Raw genomic sequence first — 23,551 nt, 5'->3', positions numbered from 1 at the left:
GGTTTGATCCCTGGTCCGGGAAGATGCCACATGCCACAGAGCAACTAAACCCGTATGCCTCAACTACTGAGCCCACACACCGCAACTACTGAAGCCCCTGTGCCTAGAGCCTGTGCTCCGCAACAAGAGAAGCCACCGCAATGAGAAGCCCGCGCACTGCAACGAAGAGCAGCCCCCGCTCGCCAGAACTAGACAGAAAGCCTGCGCGCAGCGATGAAGACCCAGCTCAGCCAAAAATAAATAAATCAAAAAAAAATCACACATAATAAAACAAGGCAGGTTACAAAATACACCTACGGTTTGTTTCCACTTTGTAAAATACAGAAAATTGGTGGGGAAGTCTCCATACCCAAGTTTTCAATGTAAATGATATCTAGGTGGTGGGATTACGGGTGAGGTTAATTTCACTTCCCTTTCCTCTTTGCTTATCTTTATTATGTTTTATTTATGTAATAAAGGAATAATGAAAGTTTTAAAACCTGAACCAAAGCATTATCTGCTCTCTGAAACGTACACAGTATCAGGAAGCCAAGGCATCAGAGCAGGACCCAGTCTGGTGTGCAGAAACATCTCCTTTTCTGTAAAATGCAAGATTTCTCCCCAGTCAGGCCCTGGCTTCTGCAGCCTGCCCAAGGGTCGAATCTACCACTACAACTGGCCCTAGCCATACACCCAGGCCCTGGCAGTTCCCAAGAATAGATGTAGAAAAGATGCCCTAGCACAGCAGTCAAGTCCCTTATGGGACCCATCTGGCCTCGTCAGCTTCATCTCCTACTGCTCCCTGAGTCTGAGCCACATGGAGCAGTTCTCCTCTCCTGAGTGTCCCCTCTGGTCCCCCCTGCCTGTAAGTTTCTACCCAGGCTGTGTCACCCACCCCTACTTGTTTCCTTCCTGAGTCTCTGACAAAGGCAAGCAGCCACGCCTACTCCAAGCAACATTCAAACCCACAACTTGAAGATCAGGAGCCCAGAAACTCTTGCAATGGAGCGTAAACTGTGGAATTCTCCACAGTCCCCACTGCTCCCCAAGCCTAACGAGGCAAAGCAGAGGGGTGAGGGCATCTTCCAGGCAGCAAGAACCACAAGCTCAAAGGCCCGGAGCTCGTAGGGTGTGTGATGAGTTCGGGGGAGGAAAAGGCATTTGGGATGTCTGGAGCATCTCCTAGCACATCCAAGGCTCAGCAGAAAGAAAAATCCAGAGACACTTAGCAAAATTTACAAGGGCCAGCACAGAGAGGCCCCAAAGCGAAGGGTTCTCAGCCTCTCATCTGCTACTCATCCTTCCAACTGCTTCCCCACAATTCACAATTGAAAGCCCTTCCAGTGTCTAGTTGGGTCGAGGCCAATAGGAGTGGGTGGAAAAATGGGAATAGAGAAAAAAGAAATGAGATTAAGCAACACCACACTGAGAGAGGCTGAGGTCCTCCCTGTGCAACACCACGTGGCCTTGGGTGATGCTTGAGGGGTGCGGGGACACAGTGCATAGCCCTGTCCTTGATGTCAGCCCCAAAGGTGAAGGACATTTGCCAATTATCCAAACTTCCGGGACCCTCCAGAGACATTTCAAAAGAACTGTGAGACTTCAAAACTGCCGAGACACAGACTGGCCATGCTCTACTCCGATGCCTCTGTGGCCTGCGTGAGGCCCTTGGGGAAATCCTCCAGGAGGCCATTGGACTAGCATCACCTCCTGTCCTGTAAGAAGGTAGCCTGCGACAATTCTTTTTTCTTTTTTTTAAAATTTATTTATTTTATTTATTTATTTTTGGCTGTGTTGGGTCTTCGTTGCTGTGTGCGGGCTTTCTCTAGCTGAGGCGAGCAGGGGCTACTCTTCGTTGCAGTGCGTGGGCTTCTCATTGTGGTGGCTTCTCTTGTTGCGGAGCACAGGCTCTAGGCGCGCGGGCTTCAGTAGCTGTGGCGCACGGGCTCGGTAGTTGTTGCTTGTGGGGCTTAGTTGCTCCGCGGCATGTGGGATCTTCCCAGACCTGGGCTCGAACCCGTGTCCCCTGCATTGGCAGGCGGATTCTCTTTTTTTTTTTTTTAACATCTTTATTGGAGGATAATTGCTTTACAATGGTGTGCTAGTTTCTGCTTTATAACAAAGTGAATTAGTTATACATATACATATATCCCCATATCTCTTCCCTCTTGCATCTCCCTCCCTCCCACCCTCCGGCAGGCGGATTCTTGACCACTGCGCCACCAGGGAAGCCCGCCTGCGACAATTCTGGCTCCTCACACGTCCACCTCCATTGGGCTCGACCACCCGGCTGATGACGCGTGCATCTGACCGGGAGAGATATATAGCTCTGTGAAAGCACCGTGCTTGTTTCAGGCAGGGCTACATGCCCATCATCTCTCCTGCAGACACTCAAAGAGACCATATGCTCCTGTGACCTCATCTCTAGCTTATTCTCTTTCCTTTTAAAAAACCCTCCCTATTGGCTCTCAGTGGGCATTTACTAACCAAGTAGAAAACCAATCCTCCAATCCATCATCTCCTATCACGTGGCCCTTCTCCCAGGGCTACAGCCCTCCCTGGGCTCCGCGGCAGCTCCCTCTGAAGAAGTTCCCTCAGGCTCTGGTGTGGTAATGGCATCTCCCCTATGTTGTTGGTCCATAGGCACCATCGCTGTTGGTTCCCTGAACCCTGGAATAATTACTGAAGTCTCTTCAATTAAAACTAGAGTGAGGGAAGAGTTCCAAGAAAACTCAGGACCTAAGATCTGTACGGAAGAAAGTTGGAGTCTTCGTGGAGACTGAGGAGATGTACACACTCAGAACAGCCGATAACACACCCTGAGGGCACGGTGGGCAGTCCCCTGCCACTGCCTGTGACGGGGAGGCCTGGGGGCTGAAATGGCTGGAGAAGGGCTCACGGAGGAAGTGAGATCTGAGTTGGGTCTCGAAAATGGATTCAATTGGGTCAAGTGCAGAGGAAGTGGGAAGACCATCCCAGGCAGTGGGACCAGCACATGCGTGGCACTGACCACAGGGTGGGTAGGGCCCCCCTGCGGAGGAAGGAGAACCAGAGGCAGTGGGGGGTACACGTACGCATTCAGGAGTCAGACAGAATCACTCTGAGCCCACCTGTGCCTCTTGTTAGCTGTGCAACTCCGACGGGGCAACTTACTGACTCTCTCAGTACCGGGATGAAGATGAGGATAATACTGGTACCTACCTGCTGGGGCTATTGTGAAGACTAAACTAGAGGAGGCACGGAAAATGCTTAGGATGCTGGGTGCCTGCCGTCGATGAATGTTATCTGCTACTCTTGCTACAGTCAAAACTACCCAGTGCCCATCCTGCTGATGCAGACAGCATACTTTCTTCTTTAACCTAAGAAATGCAAGAGCCAGCAGGGCACTGGAATGCCCAGGCGGCCAGGGGGTGGTGGGTATTTTCAACCACACACACACACAGTGGCACACACAGTTCTCTGCCCTTATTGGACCACCTACTGCAGCAACTGGGCTCCCTAAGCTTCCAGCTGGAGTGGGCAAAGGGAAAGCATTTATTCCCCTCTTCCTTCTGTTTCACCACAATTCGGTGGCAGTTGTGTCCCTTCAGCATCATGGCTATCGTCAGGGGCCCCACCTCCCCAACTCTAGAGCTCCGCCCTCCTGACCAAGGGGAGGGCACAGCTTCCCACTGTTGCCAACCCCGGCGGTGCCTCCCTTTGGTTTCCCTAACCCTGACCACACTTCTCTAAATACCTCCCCCTCACTAAAGTGTCCCCAGTAAACCCTTCGCATGTGCCAGCCATCTCATGCTGGGACCCTAACGGAGAGAGCCAAGGCCGCATCCATCCACCAGATGCACGGGGTGGAAAGGGCAGCCCTGTCTTACTCTCACTCCCTTCCTCCTCTCAGAGGCAGGGTATGAATGGCAGTGTTTAAGACAGAAGCACCAGTGTGTTTTTCCTATGAGCGATCATTTGGGACTTTAACATCCCTAGGAATCTGGGGAAAACCCAAAAGGCTCAGGGAAAAGCAACTTTCCCAGTCCAGGCAGGGCATATTCAAAAGCCCTGTGCTCCTCCAAATCCACCAACCAAGTGGCAGAATCTAGATGAGTGCCTGGCACACAGTAGACACGATAAATATTTGTTCATGCAGGTCCTTCGGCTAAGGATGGAAGCCTGAAATCCAAGAGCTCTTTCAGGAAAGGATACTCCATGGAAGCAGCTCCTCCACCAGTGGCTCCTGAGATGCCCTGAGCTCATGACGTGAGGCTCTGAGGTGCCCCCATCTCCAGCCCTTCGTATCACAAATGCTCTTTTCTTGTCTCTTATCAAGTCATTCCTGAGGCTTATAATTTCCTCAGCACCTCCCTCTCTGATTTCATTGTTCCCCATTTCCCCACAGGGCCAAACACAGTCTCGGTTTAGTGAAAGCCAGAAGCATTTATTAAGGTCTTACTGTATACAAGTACCGTATCAGGCACTGAAGATCCCAATATGATTAAGATAAAGGTCTCAGGAATCCAAGAGCCAGAGAAAATACGAAGGAAGAGGGCTTAACACTGACTAAAGGGGATTCTAAGAAAGATTGAACTTGGACCACATTAGGTCTTGGAGGACGGGGCTGTGACCGTAGGGAAGGTGGGGGAAGGCAGCAGGAGATGTAAAGAGGGAAGTGGGGGTGGAGGGGCACTGGGTAAGGACAAGTAGTGCTGAATTGTCAGGGACAAGAGCAGAAAAGAGCCAGGCAAAGGGTCTGTCTCAAATCGGACCCACCTGATTCAAGAACCAAGCACATCCACAGAGCAGAAATGAAACCTGACCGGAAGGGTGTTTCCTCCCAGCAGCCCCCCAAAGTCAAAATGCCCCCCTCTCTGGAAAAACGTTGGAGGAATTCTGGGTGGGTCTGGGCAAAGATGATCGTCCTGAAGGGATGCTTCTAAGCCTGCCACTCCCCACCAGCCTGGCCCTGCCTTGGGGCCAGCCGGATGCATGGGTGGAAAGGGGACCTGCCACCCCGGAGCTCCAGAACCACCGAGAGCACTCCACCCTGTGAAAAATAATAACCTTTCACACACACCTGCTCTTACTGGGAATTCTAAAATTAAACGTTTGTTCTTCTCACCTAAAAGCTTTCTCCCTTTAGAAGCTAATATGCAAATGCCTCGGGAGAGCAGCCACATATCTGCTCAGCATGAATACTTCCAAAAGATCTTTCCTGGAAAACGGGCTTTGCGGGAGGGATGCTGGAAAGATTATCTGTGACCAAGGGTGAGGCGGGAAGAAAAGGGATGGGGTTTGTGGAAGGAGAGAACGGCCGCTCCTGCACTGAATCAGCTACATCCACCAAGGGCAGAGGGGTAGAGAGTTAAATGCTGAGCCCCCGAAAGACCTTTTTTTTCCTTCTAGTTTTAAAAAATTGAGGTATAGTTCACAAACCATAACATTTACCCTTTAAGCGGACCAATTCGGTGTTTCTTAGCATATTCACCAAGTTGTATTCCCATCACTGCCACCTCATTTCGGAATATTTTCATCCTCCTCCCAAAAAACCATATCCGTTAGCAGTCAGTCCTTCTCCTCTTCCCTTGGCAACCAATTTCTATCTTATGGACTTGCCCACTCTGGGTAATTCACATAAACGGAACCATACAGTATGTGGCCTTTTGTGTCTGGCTTCTTTCACTTAACATAACGTTTTCAGAGTTCATCCATGTTGTAGCATGTGTCAGTACTTCATACCCTTTTATGGCTGAATAATATTCCAATGTAGAGATAAACCACATTTTGTTCATCCATCAAAAGACTTTTTAAAAGGCAAACAAATGGTGCTCCTACAAGAAAGGAGCCCCCGATAGCCTCGGGGCTGCTTGGGCAATGCAACCACTTGTAAACCATCCTTCTCTGCGCCTCCCATCAGCACCCATGGACACTGTCCAAACCCTCCCCACTGGGCTGGCATGATTTTCCAAACACACAGTGGCTCAGGACAGCAGCCCTGAATCAGACAGGCCATGACAGAAACAACTCAAATTCCTTCTGAGGGAATTTATAATGACTCTTAAAATGTGTTTTATAAGTCTCCATGGCCCTGGTAATGGAAGATGGGAGAGCAGAGCCAGCTTCACAGGCTCACAGGGCCCCCCAGCTTGGTTTAATGCTCTGTTGTCCCCATCTTGAAATTCTTAGTAATTTTTAAACAAGGGGCCCCCCATTTCCATTTTGCACTGGGCCCAGCAAATGTAGCTGGTCCTGGGCAAGGGGCAAGGGTTTGGGACGGGGCTGGAACTCAGACAATCTTCCCAAGCAGATCGCTGCATAACAAACAGCTCACTGAGTCGGGCTGGGGGGCGGGGGGTGGGGTCTGCAGATAAGTGGGGAGAGGGGCCAGGTCTATAGCGATGCTGAAAACCCAGCTTCCAAACTGCCCAAAACCACGTCTTCCTACCTTGAGGCCTGAACAGTTGGCTGATAAGGCCTCCCTGGAACAGCCAGACTAGTTGAAAGTAAATGTGATAAGTCAACGTGATACAGGCTCAGACTGTAAAGCCGGGGAGACTCAAACTGAAACTTGTTTGATCTTGTAATCGCTTACAGGTTAAGACCAAGAAGAAAAAAGGAAAAAAACCCCATACTTACTAAAGTAACCGGCACTGAGAAAATTTTTTAAACATTTACTTTTCTTAAAAAACTGTCACCTTCATTTCCAGCATATCAAGGAAGCCATGGTTTCACCAAGTATCTGGTATTTGATCCAAAGACAGCAGTGAACTTAAATGCAGCCATCTATGCTGATGTCAGTAACTAGAAGGGACCATGGGGACCACATACACATGGATCCCCAGGAGCCTTAAACACATCCCTCCCGCCCCCCACCCAGGGTTGTGGTCCAAGTCTCATTTTATAGATGAGGAAGCTAGGCTGTCAGAGGGGAAGTAAGCCACCAAGGCCACCCACAAAAAGGGGCAGGACCAGAACCCGGGAGCTTGCAGCTTCCCCTTCCTATGTCCCAATTTCATATACAGGGTGTATGCCCCCCACACCCGATTTTCTCCTGGATCCTCAACTCAAATCTGCCAGTGCTTGTCTTTGTCCCTCAGAAGAGGGAGTCTGGTCGTGCAGATAAACGTAAGATTTATACACCCTAAAGAAGAAGATACAGCTTCGTTCCACCAGTGCAATCTCTAGCCCATCACTTGGCGAAGGGCTAGAGAGCTCCGATGCAGCATTCAGAGCCTTTCCACATCCAGGACATTCATAAAACACTCTTTTTCTGGGAAGAGTGAAGTTTAACCTAGTTTTCTGCAGTTATAGGTACAAGGATCACGCAGGGTGGATGGAGCTTGGGGGCAGACAGGAAATGCCGCCAGCCTACCACACCACACAGAAAGGTCCAGATGGCCACTGGAAAGTGATGGATTGCTGCCACCCCAATACATATTACCCTTTTTCTAAATCGAAAACTAATCCAAGGACTTCCCTGGTGGTGCAGTGGTCAAGAATCTGCCTGCCAATGCAGGGGACACGGGTTTGAGCCCAGGTCTGGGAAGATCCCACATGCCACGGAGCAACTAAGCCCGCGAGCCACAACTACTGAGCCTGCGTGCCAGAACTACTGAAGCCCGCACGCCTAGAGCCCGTGCTCCGCAACAAGAGAAGCCACCACAATGAGAAGCCCGCGCCCCGCAACGAAGAGCAGCCCCCGCTCACCGCAACTAGAGAAAGCCAGCGTGCAGCAACGAAGAACCAACACAGCCAAAAAAAAAAAAAAAAATTAATAAATTTTTAAAAAAAGAAAGGAAAAAAAAAAAAGAAAGAAAGACAACTAACCCAATCTAACCATCCTTAACACAAAGTGCCTGGATTTCAATTTGTGTTTCATCCTCCACCCGCCCCCCACCCCCACCTTTACTCTTCTTTTCTTTCCTTGAACAAATAGATGCCGAGCACTTACTACGTGCCAGGCACGTTCTGGTTGCTGGGGACACAGCAGCAAACAAAACAGACCATGTTTTGGTGTTTGTATTCTAAAGGGAGGAAACTAAGAGTTAATAAGTAAATGAATATATACCATGTAAGATGGTGACAAATGCTCTGGAGAAAAGATAAAGCAGGATAAGAGGGATAGAGAAGGGCAGAGAAGGAGAGCATTTTATCTAGGATGGCCAGGTAAGGACTCTCTGAAAAAGGTGAAGGAGTGAGCCACACAGATATCTAAGGGAAGATATTCCAGGCAAAAGGATCAGCAAGTGCAAAGGCCCTGAGGTAGGAATGTCCTAGTGTATTCAAGGAACAACCAGAAGTCTAGAGTGGCATGAATGAGGAAGAAAGTGGCAGGTTACAGAGGCAAGGGGTGGGGAGCCTGATCTGGCTGGCCCTGAAGCCACGATAAGGCCTTTGGTTTTTAACTCCAAGCGGGATGGGAGCATACAGGGCTCTGAGCAGGGGAATCACTGACCTGCCATAAGGTTTAGCAGGACTTGCCTGAAACTATTGTTACTAGGCCTGTGTTGGGGACCAGATTCAGGAACCAGGCCATAAGCCCAGTGTAGCTACTAAGCAGCACTGAGAAAAACACTTCCCTTCTGGCCTCCACATTCTCCTCTGTGAAATGTGAAGGTAAGACTAGATGATGTCTTGGGAATTCCCTGGTGGTCCAGTGGTTAGGACTCAGCGCTTTCACTTCCGGGGCCCGGGTTCGATCCCTAGTCGGGGAACTAAGATCTCGCATGCCATGCGGTGAACACAAATTTAAAAAAAAATTTTTTTTTAATTAGAAAAAGAAGACTACATGATGCCTAATGATATTTCTTTCTACTATATTCTTATTTTCTGACCCTAAGATGGATTGCTCAAAGGGTCTAAAAGTCTCACCCTCTGACTCGGGAGAAGGCATAGAACAGCAGCCCAGTTTTAGAAGTCCCCAATCACTCCCCACTGCCTCCCCCGCCCCGAAACAAATTCTCGCCCTGCGAGAGGCACGGCTCACTAGGGAGAAAGGTCCAGCCCAGGAAGCAGCCACGTCAGCAACGTCCTCTAAAGATTACGAAGGGTGACCACTAAAGATAGCACAGCCCCACACAATGTTTCAGGAGGGTGCTCCGCCAGCAGAGGCCGGGGAAAGTGGCTTCTGCAGTCAAATCAAAGGCCGCTGCTGAACCTGCTTCTACCCCCGGCTGCCGAAGTCTCTCCTATCTCCCCCACTTCCATCATGCGTAAGAAAGAAAGTTATAGAGTTAAGAACTGCTCCATCCCATCCGTTTCCTTGAGGGTTCTGTCTGTGTCTCACATCGTCAAACTGAAGGTCTTGAAAGCAAGACTCAGGTCTCCTCCATTGGGCTGAATTAGCAGACTTGGTCTCTCCCGCATCAGACTGAGAGCTCGCCTAGAATACCAACAACTTCACCCATCAATCGGACTGTGAATTCATCCTATGTCTCCTCCTGGGGGTCCCATGAGGGCTGAGGCTCTATCTCCCCCAACAGATTGGGAGCACCTGATGTGAGGGGCTGTACCACCCCCATTGGATGGAAGCTCCTTGGAGACAGGGCTTACCTGCTCCTTTCCCTCACTGCATCCCATGAGGCTTCTGTATATTTAGGGATGTCTTAAAACAAGGTGCTGATTGAAGCCCTCAAGTTAAACCACCCACCCAGGGATGAGACCCTTGTGAGCCCCGGCCATTAGATGATCCGTGAAAACTATCTGAATATGGACCTCCACACTGAATGAAAAGAAAACAAAATTAAAAGTTGGCTTCACCCAAACAACTTTTGGGTAGACTGTTTATAGGTTCCGGCCAAAGGCTGTCCCCGTTTTATAAATAACCCTTTCTGGTGACGGTGGTGGAGGCCAAGCTGAAATGCCCCTTGGGGACTGAGGGCAGGGAGCCCACCAGCCCAGGCCTGACCAAAGCCAAGTCCTATGTGGGAGGGCGGCCCATGGCCCAGATATGACCGTCCCCTCACCTTCCAACTTGGGCTTTTCCAAGGCAGTCACACCAAATGATGTGGTGGGAAATGGGAAACCGGAATCAGGAGAGTGGGATGAAGAGGAGACCCATCTCAGAGAGGCAGGCCCAGGGGAGATGGAGGAGGTCAGGGTGGGTGGGCAGAGCTGGGGACAGACAGTACAGGGCTGGTGCCTCCTGGGGGAAGCAGAGGCCACCCCAGACGCGGGGAAGGGCACTTCCGTACATGGGGACTCAGGGAAGCCCCCAGGCTCCCCCTGGAATCTAGAATGCTGGCTCATCTCAGCAAAGGGTTTCCACAGAACTGCAGAGGAGGGGCAAGAAAGCTGGAACTTCCTCGGGTTGAAACGATCGCTAGCACTTACAAGCACTGTGCTAAGTACTTTCCATATACTAACTCAGTTAATCTTCATAACTAGGCTAATACTACTCCCCTTTTACAGAGGTGGTGACTGAGGCCTGCCCAAAGTTATGCATAGGTGAGGAATAAAGATTTCAACTGGGTAGTCTGGCTCCCCACCCCACGATCTCAGCCACCTCCGTCTCTGAAAACAAAAAAAGGGGAAAATCCAAGGGTATTTCTGCTGCTTCCTCTGAACCTCTGGGGTTGAAGGCCACCCACAGCAGGCACCCTGCTTGGGAGACGGGGGTGCTGGAGACTCAAGCAGAGACCAGCGGGGTCCCAGCACCATCTTCCCACTGTGCTCAGAGCCTGGATACCCAGAAAATGCCACCCTGCTGGGGCACTGTTGGCCCTCTCCTTTCGGGAGTCTCAGGTTAAGAAAATCCTACCCTTTCTGTATCTAGTGTGTGCACAGGGCAAAGAGCGAAAGCAGTAAGGAGGGGCAGGCGGCAGTGACAGGTCCCTGCTCCCACTGGAAGCCCACAGGGGACCCCCAGACTCAGCAAACATAGGATAGACTTCCTTTAAAACAGTACGCTAGTTACGTTTCCAAATAAAATTCTCAGTATATTTTTCTTCAACCTCCATACCTTTTCAGGTGAAGTTCATCTAACTGTAATAAATCAGTGAGTTCAACTGTGACATTACAGAGTGTCCAAACTGTCTGAAAACTGAAGGAAATAGTGGATCTGTTGTGCTTCCCGCCCCCACCACCGCCCAGATTAACAACTGGACCCCATTGCTTTATATAAGGGTTTTTCATGTATTGACACTTGGCATTTGGGGCTGAAAATTCTTTATTGTGGGGCTGTCCTGCGCATTGTAGGACGTTTAGCAGCATCCCTGGCTTCTACTCACCAGACGCCAGTGACATTCTCCTTCCCCTCCCCTGTGAATGTGACAACCAAAGATGTCTCCAGGCTTTGCCAAATGCCCTGGAGCTGGGGTGGGAGGGAGGGGGAGGGCTCACTCTAGGTTAAGAACCAACACTTTACATTTAGATAAACTTCAACTGAGGTTGAAATAAACATATTGAGCATCGTTCGGAAAATGGAACTGACATACTACTTAAAAATATGTGTATCCTATTTTTCCTGACTTCCCAGACACAATGTATTCGAAATTTTTCAGTGTGGCTGCCATTCTTCTTTCCTGTGAACCTGCTAAATGCAAATACTCAGTGCCCCATCCCCATGCTCCGTTCCTCCTCCCAACCTCGGCTTCCCCAGCCTTGTTCACGTCCATCCCCCAAACCAATCCATCCTCACGTGTTCAACACACCAGCAGGCACTCACTGTCTGCCTGAGTCCGACTGCTGCCCGCTCTGAAGGAGCACAGCTGGGGTGAGACCAGAAACCACTAGGTTCAGGGACTCCAGCTGCCTCAGAGGCAGCAATGGCCACACCCAAGAAAATGGACCCATTTCATCATCCATCTCACTCTCCAAAGCCTCATTTGAACGCACGGTCTGCCTCAGCCTGCAGGACTGAGCTCTGCCAGATAGAAAGGGGCCAAAGAGATATCGAAGCTAATAGACTTGGGAAAGACCAACAACCTGATAGGAAAATGGGTAAAGAATATGAATCGCAAGAAAAGGAAATACAGATGGATCTTACCCTTGTGAAAAAATGCTCAACCGCACTCATAAAAGAAATGCAAATTAAAACAAACTGCGCTACCAATTTTCAACTATCAGACTGGCAAAGATCAAAAAGTTTGATAACTCACTGTGTTGGCGAGGATGTCTCATTCATTGAGGGTGTAAATCGCTACAACCTCCTTGAAAGGATACTTGCAATGTCTACCAATACCAGTGATGTATATATGCTTCTACCAGCAATTCCGCTTCTAAGAATTTATTCTGCAGACATACTCCTACATGTGCAAAATGGTGTGTATAAAAGGATACTCACTGCAGTGTGATTTGTAATGACAAAAGCCTGGAAAGAGCCTCAATATCCACTGTCAGGGGGCTCTTTAATAAATTATGGTTCATCCATGAAATGGAATGCTATGTAGCTGTAAGAAACAGTAAGGGCACTCTGTATGTCATGACACGGGATAATTTTCCATGTATACTGTTAGGTAAGGTAAGTAAGGCACAGACGACATGAATAGTACGCCGGCAGTTGTTCAAAACTACTGTGAGTTCATATATGCATTTATATGCATAGATTAACTTTGAAAAAGATAACCCGAGAGCTAATAACAGGAGTTACCTCTGGAGAGGGGAATCGGGAGACTGGGGCAAGAAGGAGAGGAAGAATTACTATACACCACTTTTGACTCTTTGTGACCTCCAACTTTCATACCCTGTGCACACATTATTCAATAAACAAATAGGAAGAGATCATGAGTAACTGATCTAGCTCTACCATCATGAGGCACCTATACATGCAACAGATATTACAGGTCAGTCTCAATGATAAATTCTCTTCTGTTCCTCTAAGCACCCATATTTGTCAGTTCAAATGTCCCAGATTTTTTTGTTCAAAAGTAGGATGATCAGAAAGAGACTCACAGACGGAGAAAACAAATTTATGGTTACCAAAGGGGAAAGGTGGGAGGGGAGGGATAATTAGGAATTTGGGAGTAACATATACACACTACTATATATAAAATAGAAAAACAACAAGGACCTACTGTATAGCACAGGGAACTATACTCAATATTTTGTAATAACCTATATGGGAAAAGAATCTGAAAAAGAATATATATATATACACACATACATATATATGTATAACTGATTGCTGTACACCTGAAATTAACACAACATTGTAAATCAACTATACTTCAATTTAAAAAAAAAAAAAGTAAGGATTTGAGGAAAAAAAAAAAAGTAGGACAACCACCACATCCAAAACACGAAACTGGCTTCCCTCCTCAATTAGGTTTTGAAAGCATTCATCCTCAAAGCTGCCTTCCTTACCTGAAAAATGTACTGTCATTGACCACTGCTACCCTGAAATTCCATACGTAGGCAAGTGGAATCCTTCAGAAGGTGCACTGCAGCATCAACCGCTAGGGACCCGGGGGCACCCACATTTTTAATAGTGCTTCCAAGTGCTATCAGCTGGGACTGTGCATCACAAAGTGACTTGGACCCCGATTCCCACCAGCAGTGGCAGGTACCCGCAGAAGCCACCGAGAATCCTCCCAGCAGCTCTGCCTGCAGCAATATTTTAATGACATATTACTCAAAGGTGCCACAGCCATCACTTTAACCCTGCCCCCCACCACTGCCACTTCATCATAAAACCCTTATATATTTTAAGCCATAAATCAGTATTCGTCAAGTTCTAAATTGGGTTACAGCAATATTTATTCATCGAAGGATAAATCTTCCCTGCACAGTCATAAAACTGCCTAATAATTTAATATGCTATCATTCTTACCTGAAACTTGTCAAAAAGTGGCCTGAAAGAGGCATGTGTTTTACAGTTGACTGCTGGTAAGTCTATAGTTTATTAAATAGTTCATATTTTTAATTCTCTGTGGGGGAGGGAGAAAATGGCACATGGGACACATCTTATGCAGAAAAGCAATTTGGAGACTCATTAACCTGTTTTAGGGTAGAGAAAAACAGATTCCCCGAAGAGGACCAAGGACTCATCCAATACAGCTTTAAGATGGGTGGTAGAGATAGAAAAGAAAGAAAAATTCCAATTATAGCATTTTGTATGGGGCAGGGGCAAAACGCACTAAGTTAGAGAATTAATGTTGGGGGACAGGTTCACGGAGCAGCAAGATAAGATGGAGAATTGTCAGAAGAAAAGTGTGGGAAAAAAATGACTCTAAGCTGCAAAATTATTACAGCTGGGTCAAGATGCCAATTCCTCGGGACTCTCTCAGATCTTGGGAGCAGTAAGCCTTCCAGACCTGGCGATTCCACTCCAGTAGAAGTGTGCACTTCCCACAGCCCAGGGCCAAGACACTGCTGTGTTGAAGGATGAATGGATAGCAACCAAGTCCCGAGATCGAGGTTTCTCAGCCTCGGCACTACTGACGCTTTGGGCTGATGATTCTTTGTCCTGCGGGCTGTCCTGTGCAGCGTGGGATGTTTAGCAGCACCCCAGGCCTCTACCCTTTAGCCGCCAGTAAGACTCCCCCCTGCCCCCCAAACAGTTGTGACAACCAAAAATGTCTCCAGACATTTTCTTTTCTTTCTTTCTTGTTTTTCTTTTGGCCACCCTGTGGGGTCTTGCGGGATATTAGGTCCCCCGACCAGGGATTGAACCCAGGCCACAGGGGACCACCAGGGAACTTCCGGACGTTTTCAAATGTCCCCTGGGGGCAACACCACCCCTAACTGAGAACCAGTCTCCTAGATGCCTTAAGTCTAACCTGACAGAGGTGGGCTGGTGGAGCTAAAACCACTCCAACAAAAGTAAACCGTGTCCTTCGTGCTGCCTGTTCTATGAAGTTTGAAAATACAAATCTAAGGAAATGCAGAAGGGAGCACATCAGTGTTTAGTTCACACACTGTGAACCTTCTCTCTCTAGCAAAGTCCAAGCCTGCCTAAGGCCAAGGACCCCACAGACTGCGTTCCTTTCTCCTCCATCTGTTCTGCAGCCTCTCCCTCCCCCAGCCCACAACCAGCCTTCACCTTTTACTACTAACTTACCCCCCATTTCCTTTACGTTTTTCCACAACCTTGCGGTTTACTCTGGCACAAGAACACATTTCAGGCTGGCATTCACTGGTGGTTAATGGCAGAAAAGGTGGGTTTCTAAACCACAAGCACTCTTAATTCTAAACTGTTCAAATATATTCTCCCTGTTCACGGGCGAGCTGGGGAGGCAACCCCTCCCCAGTGCTGAACACTGAACTCCTTACAGAGCTTAAACAAATAATCAAAGATAGAGAACCACTTTTTAATTAAAAAAAAAAAAAAAAAAACCCGTTCCCATGTTCACATTCCGGGCCACACTTCCCGCAAGAATTTTACAATCAACAGACCAAGATACTACATTTAATTTGCAAGATTCCACCGGGGAGCTGTCTGGCTCGTAGGGTATTAAAACCAACTGGGAGATAACAGAACATGGGCTGAACTCCAATACATGTTGAAAGATTCCGCTTTGATTTCATCATGGATTTTCTTTTAAAAAGTTAACTTTATTAAGGTTAACTTTATTAAGGAACAGGATGGGAAACATTAAAATGAAGCTGGACCGGAAGTTGAGAATGACTTTTCATCTGTTTATACTCTTCTTTCAGTTGGATGGTGCCCAACGCCCAGCGGCAGAAGAATGAGAAACACTTGAGCAGGGTCCACATACACGACCCTCCACTGACCACAGCCAAGTGGTACAGCTCCCAATCACACAAACCAACCTCTCTGCCTGTCTGATTCATAAAACACTAAAAAACCAGACTGCCGGGACTTCCCTGGTGGCGCAGTGGTTAAGAATCCGCCTGCCAATGCAGGGCACTCGGGTTTGAGCCCCGGTCCGGGAAGATTCCACATGCCGCAGAGCGACTAAGCCCATGTGCCACAGCTACTGAGTCTGCGCTCTAGAGCCCGCGAGCCACAACTACTGAGCCCGTGCGCCACAACTACTGAAGCCTGCGCGCCTAGAGCCCGTGCTCTGCAACAAGAGAAGGCACCGCAATGAGAAGCCCACGCACCGCAACGAAGAGTAGCCCCCGCTCCCCGCAACTAGAGAAAGCCCGCGTGCAGCAGTGAAGACCCAATGCAACCAAAAATAAATAAAATAAATAAATTTATTTTTAAAAATAAATAAATAAATAAAATAAAAACCAGACTGCCACGAGAGCCCTACCTTCCTTCCTCAAGTCTCACCAACTTCAAAAATACCAGCTATTACCACCCCTCCTAGCACGCCTCTACACAGCTCGGTGGCATCACCAGAGTCAGAGACACCATAGGCTTGGGCTCTTCAGAAGGTGGCAACTCTGCTAGCAATTTGCTTAGGACTCCCCAAACAAGCCCATGAATGCCAAGTTTCCACTGGAGGCGATCCTGCTCGGGGTTTTAAAAAACTGTTTCAGCCCCATGTCCTATTCATTCCACTCACTGTGTACAAGTTCTCTGAATTAGCAGACCGTCCAGCTCACTATGCCTTCCATACCTCCAACAAGACTGAAAAACAGACCAACAAAGCAGAAATGAAGCCACAAGAAAGTAAGAAAGTGCCCAAAATCATGTGAAAAGAGCCTGTACCACACAGCCCTTCCCTCAAGACTTGAGCTCAGACACTGAGAGCAGGCCTTACTACAATTTGATCACGGCAAAGCCAAAATGCCATAGACACTGAATAGAATTGGGGATAAGGGTACCTTAAAAAAGAAAAAAAAACTTCAGTTTTTCTTTGGAATAACCTTCACCCTGGCGCATTTCCAATGAAATACAGTTGACACATGAACCTACAAGGCTGCGGAGGGTAGCAAGGTGTACCTGTATCCATGGCAATGCAGCCTATCCACCAACAAAGCTAGTGGAGTCAGGGTCAGGACGTCACCTGGATCAGCAAAATTCCCCCAAAGAGACATTCTATGGTCAGGCCACAGATCACACCCTAAACCCAGCCATTTCAGAAACCAATTGCAGTGAACACAGAGGGCAACACGGGAGACACAAGCTCTGACCCAAGTGAACTTTGGGACAGGACACCTGCTTCATCATTTCGGGTCACTGAGCTTACTGTTCCCAGGCCTCCACTGCCCACCTGTACAGTAGAGTTCCCTCAGCATTAAATAAGATGATACCTATGACCTGGTATCCAAAACTGCGCCAAGAAAGTGGTGGCTTACCATTCCTGTTTCATTATTTCATTATTAATATTACCCAGCCATCACTGAGAGCCTATACTATCTTCCCTCCCAAACTTATAAGCTTAGGAGGAGGGTAATTTGTGGAAAGGCAGGTGAAGCGTCTACAAACACACAGCTCTTATCACACAGCACCGTTATTGCTGGCTGCACCCCACTCAAAGCCCCGACGTAGCTAATTCAACCTGAGCTAACTGGGCTCCAATATCCAAACAGGGAATGCCTACCCATAGCTTCCATCCTCAGGACTGTATTTGCTCTTCAGATGAAAAGCTATTTGTCTAAACTAACAATCGCTCTCTCCATCTGGCCAGCCAGCGATTTGCCCCTGTTCTGTCCCCGCCTGTGTGAAGTGTGCCCTCTCCAGCGGGAGGCACCCTAGGCAGTGACAGCTTGACACGGTCTTGTTAAAGTCAATAGACGGGGCCCTCCCGATACCAGAAACAAACTACTGAATTTGCTTTCTCTCCTTCTTCAATCATCGGTAGAAAATAAGAAACTGAGGGGGAGGCAGAAAAAGAAAAACCATGGGGGCAGAATTCCACTTTCCCCACCGCGTCTTCAATCAAGGTCAAGAAGAGTCCTACAGAGGGAGGTCTAAAAGAAGAGCAATTTAAATAACTTGCCCCAGCCCTTAGTAAAGAAAAGTGGAGTGAAAGGATCAAACAGTCTCGAGAACACCAACCTGACATGAACTTGCATACCTTTTGCCAAGCACGGTGGGGAAAGAGTGGTTTGCATCTTCCCTAAACTTGTTTTACCCCCGCCATGTGCTCTCTCCTTAGGCCTCTCGAGAGGCTGAACCGTTTAAAACAAGAACTTCTACCTCAACCATTGAAGTGAACTATATGATTTTTAAAAGGGGGGGAAAAAAGGTCAACAGCATTCTGAGCACACATCACAAGCTCTGCTCTGCTCACTTCCCCACTTCCTGTTGCTACCTCACCCCGTCACATTTTAGTTTTGAAGCGTATGTGTTTGCTCTGGTATCACTGTAAAGTTTCGGTGGGAGGCCACCGGCGGTACCAGGATGAGGACAGTACGGTTCTGAGACACGAAATCCCAACCGACCAACGGTGAGGAAAGTACACCCAACTTCTCACCCCTGCCCACCAGCAGTGCACCCATTGCTAGGAAAGCACTTGTGGGCGAGTTTTACTTTGTGGGGAACGTTCTATGTGGGCAATGGTCACCTAACCACCAGCCAGTACCAGGTGGCTTAGAACTGGGAACCATGCGGGAAAATACTGGGCACCCACAGACCAAGAAATGCCCTGGAGGAGCACGAGCCAACCCTGAAATCCCTCCCCAAACCCTGTGCTCCAAGGAGTGGTCGCCACCTGGGAAAGGAACTGAAAGACTGAAACGCTTTGGAAGTGGGACGCTGTCTAATCTCCGGCTTAGAAAAAGGGTCAGAGGGCTTCACTGGTGGCGCAGTGGTTGAGAGTCCGCCTGCCGATGCAGGGGACACGGGTTCGTGCCCCGGTCCGGGAGGATCCCACATGCTGTGGAGTGGCTGGGCCCGTGAGCCATGGCCGTTGAGCCTGCGCGTCCGGAGCCTGTGCTCCGCAACGGGAGAGGCCACAACAGTGAGAGGCCCGCGTACCACCAAAAAAAAAAAAAAAAAAAAGGGGGTCAGAGCAAAAAAGAGACATTAAACCATTTGGCCAGGCACCCCCTGTTACAGAGGAAGAAACCAGACCAAGACCTGTCTCCCCCAGCTGACTTAATAACAGCAGAGCGGACCCTAGATCCCAGTTCTCCAACTCCCAGGGCAGGGATTTTCAATACCTTAGCAAATGAACGTGGAGCAGATGCTGAATAAGTGTTGGCTCAGCCACGGTGGACACTGGCTTGTCCGTAACGCATGGGGGTGGGGACGGGAGGGCAGCCTAAAATACTTTTTGTCTCTTACATACCAGGAGGGCCCATCTTCTAGCAGCATGTTTTGGGAGGTACTGCAGCCCATCCTCGTAACCCACTCTGGCTCCTGAATGCCTGGGATTAGGGGGTGCCCTTCAGCAGGTCCCTAAACTAGCTTACTGCACCCATTTGCCATTATTCCCCAACCAGGAATAAAAAAAAAACAAAATCTGGGAGATGGTGGTGTTGCACAAGGCACAGGACTGGGAATGGAACACTGGGCTTCATCCCTTGGTGAACACAAGGGTGGCCTCAGGGGAGCCATCCTGCCCTCCATGCCTTCCTGGGTCTGTGTGTGCCATGAGAACATTGGCCTCCAAGAAGCCGCTAATCCCGTGGGTCTCTGATTCTAAACCCTTGTATCCTCTCCCACCCCCTGAGCCCCACAGAGCTCCTCCTCCCCCGCCTGCATTCACTGCTCTGCCCTCCTGCTGACTCCACCAGCCCAGCACATCCTGGGAGCCCTCAGAACGGAGATCAGTATACTGAAGGGTGCAATGCATATGTGTGCCTGACTTGAGCTGACTGTGTGCTCTCCATGTGCCTTCCTGTATCATCCCCATGGAGGAAGGCTTTGCCCCCCATCACCCAACCAACAACAAGGTGACGGGCTACAGCACACAGGGTGCTCGGCTGGCTACAGGGTAGGCTGTGTTTCAAGGGCAGAGAGTCAGACATCCCCCAGCCCTGCCCCATCAGCCTCTATCTCCTTCCCCTGACTGATTTTCTTCAGAACCTCTGGGGACAGCTGACATTGTAGTATTTGTCAATTTCCATGGTGTAAATACTCTCAGTATGGCCAATCTCAAGCTACCAACATGAGGGCCAGCGGTCATAGAGTCGGGAAGAGATGGGCAGAATCAACTCTCAAGAGCTGGTGCAAGCCAGCTGCGGCACCGCTGGACCAGGCCCTGTGATTATTCTTCAAGGTCAAGCGCCAAGTGATCTTCACTAACAACCAACATCTTTATGGAACTTCAGGTTACAAAGCGGATGCGAGGCCATGACTGTATTTCACCTTCATCCTCTGGTCAGAAAGGTCTTATCACCTTCATTTTGCAGATAAAGAAACAGAGGGTTTAAAAGCTCCCACATTTTTCAGGGGCACTCTGCTAGAGAATGACGTGGTCAGAGCTTGAACTGGGATCTTCTGGGGCAGTCGTGATCTCTCGTTGTTCCCGCTCCCCTAATAACCAGAGGGGAAATTAGTTGAAGGGTGAGCAGTATGTGGAGGACGGGGTGGAAATGCAGAAGAGGTACAGTGCTTACCCAGATGGCGAATTCACTACAAAGCCCAAAGATCTAGGGGAGCGTGGAAGGCGTGAAAACAAACTTGAAACTAATGAAACCGTTTTGTTCAGTGTGCTTCGCCAGAAAATTGCTTTCCTAAAACAGTGATGCAGTTATTAAAATCTGCATTCCCCAATTCACTGCACCATGAGGTGAAGGAGCAAAAGGAACGGAAAGCAATTTAAATGACGAACAATAGGGAGGCTGGTTGAATAAGTTATGGAATATCCGCATAGCGGAATGCTGCGCCTCCACCCAAAGCCGTGTTTTAAAAGAACAGTTTACAACTAGGAAACGCTCACAGAAAATTGTTTAAAAAGCATGTTACATAACAATATGTGCAATATGATTCCAGTTTTGTAAAAATGAACTAGCAGGAAGCACACCCTATGTATACAGGCACAGAAAAAAAAACTGGACGCACAGACCTTAGAATCCTCATGCTGGTTTCTCCCAGAAGGGTGGGATTATGGATGATTTTTATTTTCTTCTCTATGATTTTCTGTCTGCTCCCACTTTTCTATAACATGTTGCTTTTCTAACCAGAGACACAATAAATAGACCATATTTATACATCTGGATTTTCAAAGGTTGAGAAAATTAATTACAAAAATCAGTGAGGTGAACCCCAGGAAGGCAATCCTCTGGGGCAAAGGTCCAGATGTTTAGATCTCTAATATCCCCCCGAGGAGACAAGCCAGCTTCCCCCCAAACGCCAAGTCCTCTACAGACACACACACACACTCCAGCACATGCCTCCACACCACCCCCTCGCCCCTCCTTCAGGAGGCCATCCTCTCAACCTCACCCCCGATCCAGTCCCACCTTGCTGGGGGCAAAGCATGGAAAGCACAGCAGAGGATGGACAACCAGTAATAATTCACGAGTATCCTCCATGTGGCACGCAGCTATGTTGTGGCACAGTTTCCAACATGTGAACTCAGATACACGGCAATTCTAAAACATAGGTATTGATACCAACAATTTACCAAGAGGAAAGTCAAGTTTAGAAATTATAACCAGGGTCACGCAGCCAGCAAGTGCCCAGAATTGGGAACGAAACCCAAGTCTAACCAGAGTTCATCTATAGATGTTTAAGAGGCCCAACCACTGTCCCTGATCATCACGAAATGCAAAATAATAATATTCCAGTTCAACCTACTTTAATTTATACTCAGTCTGAAAGCGAAATGCACCACCAGTCCCGATTCAAGAATATAAAGATTTAATAATTTAAAAAAGAAAGAAAGAAAAGGAAAGGGGAAAAAAGACCCACAGCTCTGTGCTCATCCCTCATTCAGTGAAGTAAAAATAAAAATCGAACCTTCCCCCAACACATTGTGCTTTAATGAAAGCACCAAGCCAATCTTCTTCACTACCACCCACCCCAGCCCACTTCGTTTAAATTTAGGCAACCACCAGGCAAACTGTACCCAACTGCATTATCTGAAATGAAGTCATAAAAAGTCCTCCTCTGAAACACCAGCCCTTGTTCCAAGGAAAGCGGGGCAGGGCACATAGGGCCAGCATCCTGGGGGAGCCTGGGGCTGTGCCTCGGAGGACCCCTTCGAAAAGAGAGTTTCTGTGACCTGGTTCTCTGCGTGGAGCTGTGGGGCCTTGTGGCAGCAGCTTCCCCTCTCTGGGTCTTAGCCACCCCTCTACAAAGTCAGGGGTGGAATGACAAAAGGGATCTTGAAGGCCTATCTCAACGTACAGCTCTATCGTTCCTGGGACCCTGATGTGCAGAGGGTAGCCAAGGGGCAAGGCCCAGACACCCCACTTCCACAGAATGAATGAACGGCAACCCAAGCTGTGGCTGATCAGGGCGAAATGAGTCGGCCCGTCCTGGAGCTGCTGTAGCTCTTAAGCTCCAGCTTTGGAGTATTCAGTTCTCAGTAAATAAATATTTGGCAACAGGAGGGAGAGCGAGGGCTGAGCCTCCTGGATGGCTCTGGGGCTCGTCACCCTCTGTCCTGTCCAGGGGAAGGATTCTGCCCACCAGGACTCAACAAACTCGGTGTCCCTGATCCCTTCTCTCCACACTTGACTTTTTAAACGTGATTGCACCAGAGAAAAGCTAGCTAATGAAAAACTCTCCCCAGTTTTCTGGATGAATCTGAGGCTTTGGGGGCCTACAAGCCAGCTGGATTTTTCTTCCAGCAACCTAGTCCTTGGATTTCTTTTCCAAGTTTCCTTCCAGTGTTTCGTGAGGGCATCTAAGCCCTTACAGTAGGTCTGTATCCACTCCCTCAAGTGGAGACATGGGGCACCCTGGAAAAGGGGAATAAAATTAATATTCACAACTTGAGGAGAAGCATGGCCTTAACAGTAGCATAACTCACAGCTCCATACGGGAGACACCATTAAACAACTTTGTGCCCGATGGGACCCACGGATTGGCTGCACTGTCTCACCAACCTGGGGCTCCAATCTCTACAGTCAGTGGACAGCAATCCAGAGCTGATCAATGGCCCCCCACACATTCCATTTCAGTCCTCCTCAAGCCCTGCCCCCATTCACACCTGGAACCTTCCAAGCAGGTTGTTCCCAGTTCCTCATGGCTGAGCCACGCTCTAACGACTCCATCAGAAATCCAGGGGAAGAACAGAAAGCATCAGAGAAAGATTTAGAGAAAGAGGAGAGCAACCAGCGGCCCAAGTGCTCTGAAGCTCTCAGATGTTGACGTTACTGTCCAGTTTCAGGAGCTGGGAGGTAAGCCTCCCAGACCTCTCCCCTGACCCTGACATTGACGGAACTGAGGACCCCGAGCCTGGGCCCCCAACTCTCCCACCTCAGCCAGACATCCAAAAGCAGTACTTTCAAGGTGAATAAAATTGGGATATACATATTATAGTACTTTACACAGTGCTAAGTTTACCCAGCCCACCTCCCCAGGAGGGGGAAATGACAGAGAATAATAAATAGTTTTGATTGTAGGTTAAAGCACGGCTGATGCATACAGTAGTAAAAAATGATGAATCCTAGGATCAGACCTGGATTCAAATCTAAGCCATTTCACTTACAAACTGGGTAACCTCAAGCAAGTTACTCAACCCCTCTGAGCTTCCTAGTCTGTGAAATGAGTATGACAGGAGAGAGTATATATAACTTGGGACTTACTCATTGAACCCCAAGTTGTTTTCCTCAGCGGGCTGGGATGAAAGGAGGAGAATCATGAGTCCCTGAAGAACTAGAAGGACCCAGG

The 23,551-nt window shown here is 48.6% G+C and overlaps 1 protein-coding gene across 18 annotated transcripts in view; it reads right to left on the bottom strand.

The window, feature by feature from the left end:
- The window catches only part of TRERF1 (transcriptional regulating factor 1), a 295,497-nt gene that overhangs the window by 126,348 nt on the left and 145,598 nt on the right, over positions 1-23,551 (bottom strand). For 2 of the 18 annotated variants that reach the window (XM_067752933.1, XM_067752934.1), the window contains exon 3: positions 20,775-20,884. The exons of the other annotated variants lie outside the window; for them this stretch is intronic. The gene's annotated coding sequence lies outside the window, so the exon portion shown is untranslated. The remainder of the gene's footprint in view (positions 1-20,774; positions 20,885-23,551) is intronic. 18 annotated transcript variants of the gene reach the window in all.

The sequence above is a fragment of the Pseudorca crassidens genome, chromosome 10 (genome assembly GCF_039906515.1).
Source record: "Pseudorca crassidens isolate mPseCra1 chromosome 10, mPseCra1.hap1, whole genome shotgun sequence".
Lineage (NCBI taxonomy): Eukaryota > Metazoa > Chordata > Mammalia > Artiodactyla > Delphinidae > Pseudorca > Pseudorca crassidens.
The sequence above is the reverse complement of the archived record's forward strand: the minus strand, read 5'-3'. Positions and strand labels throughout refer to the sequence as shown.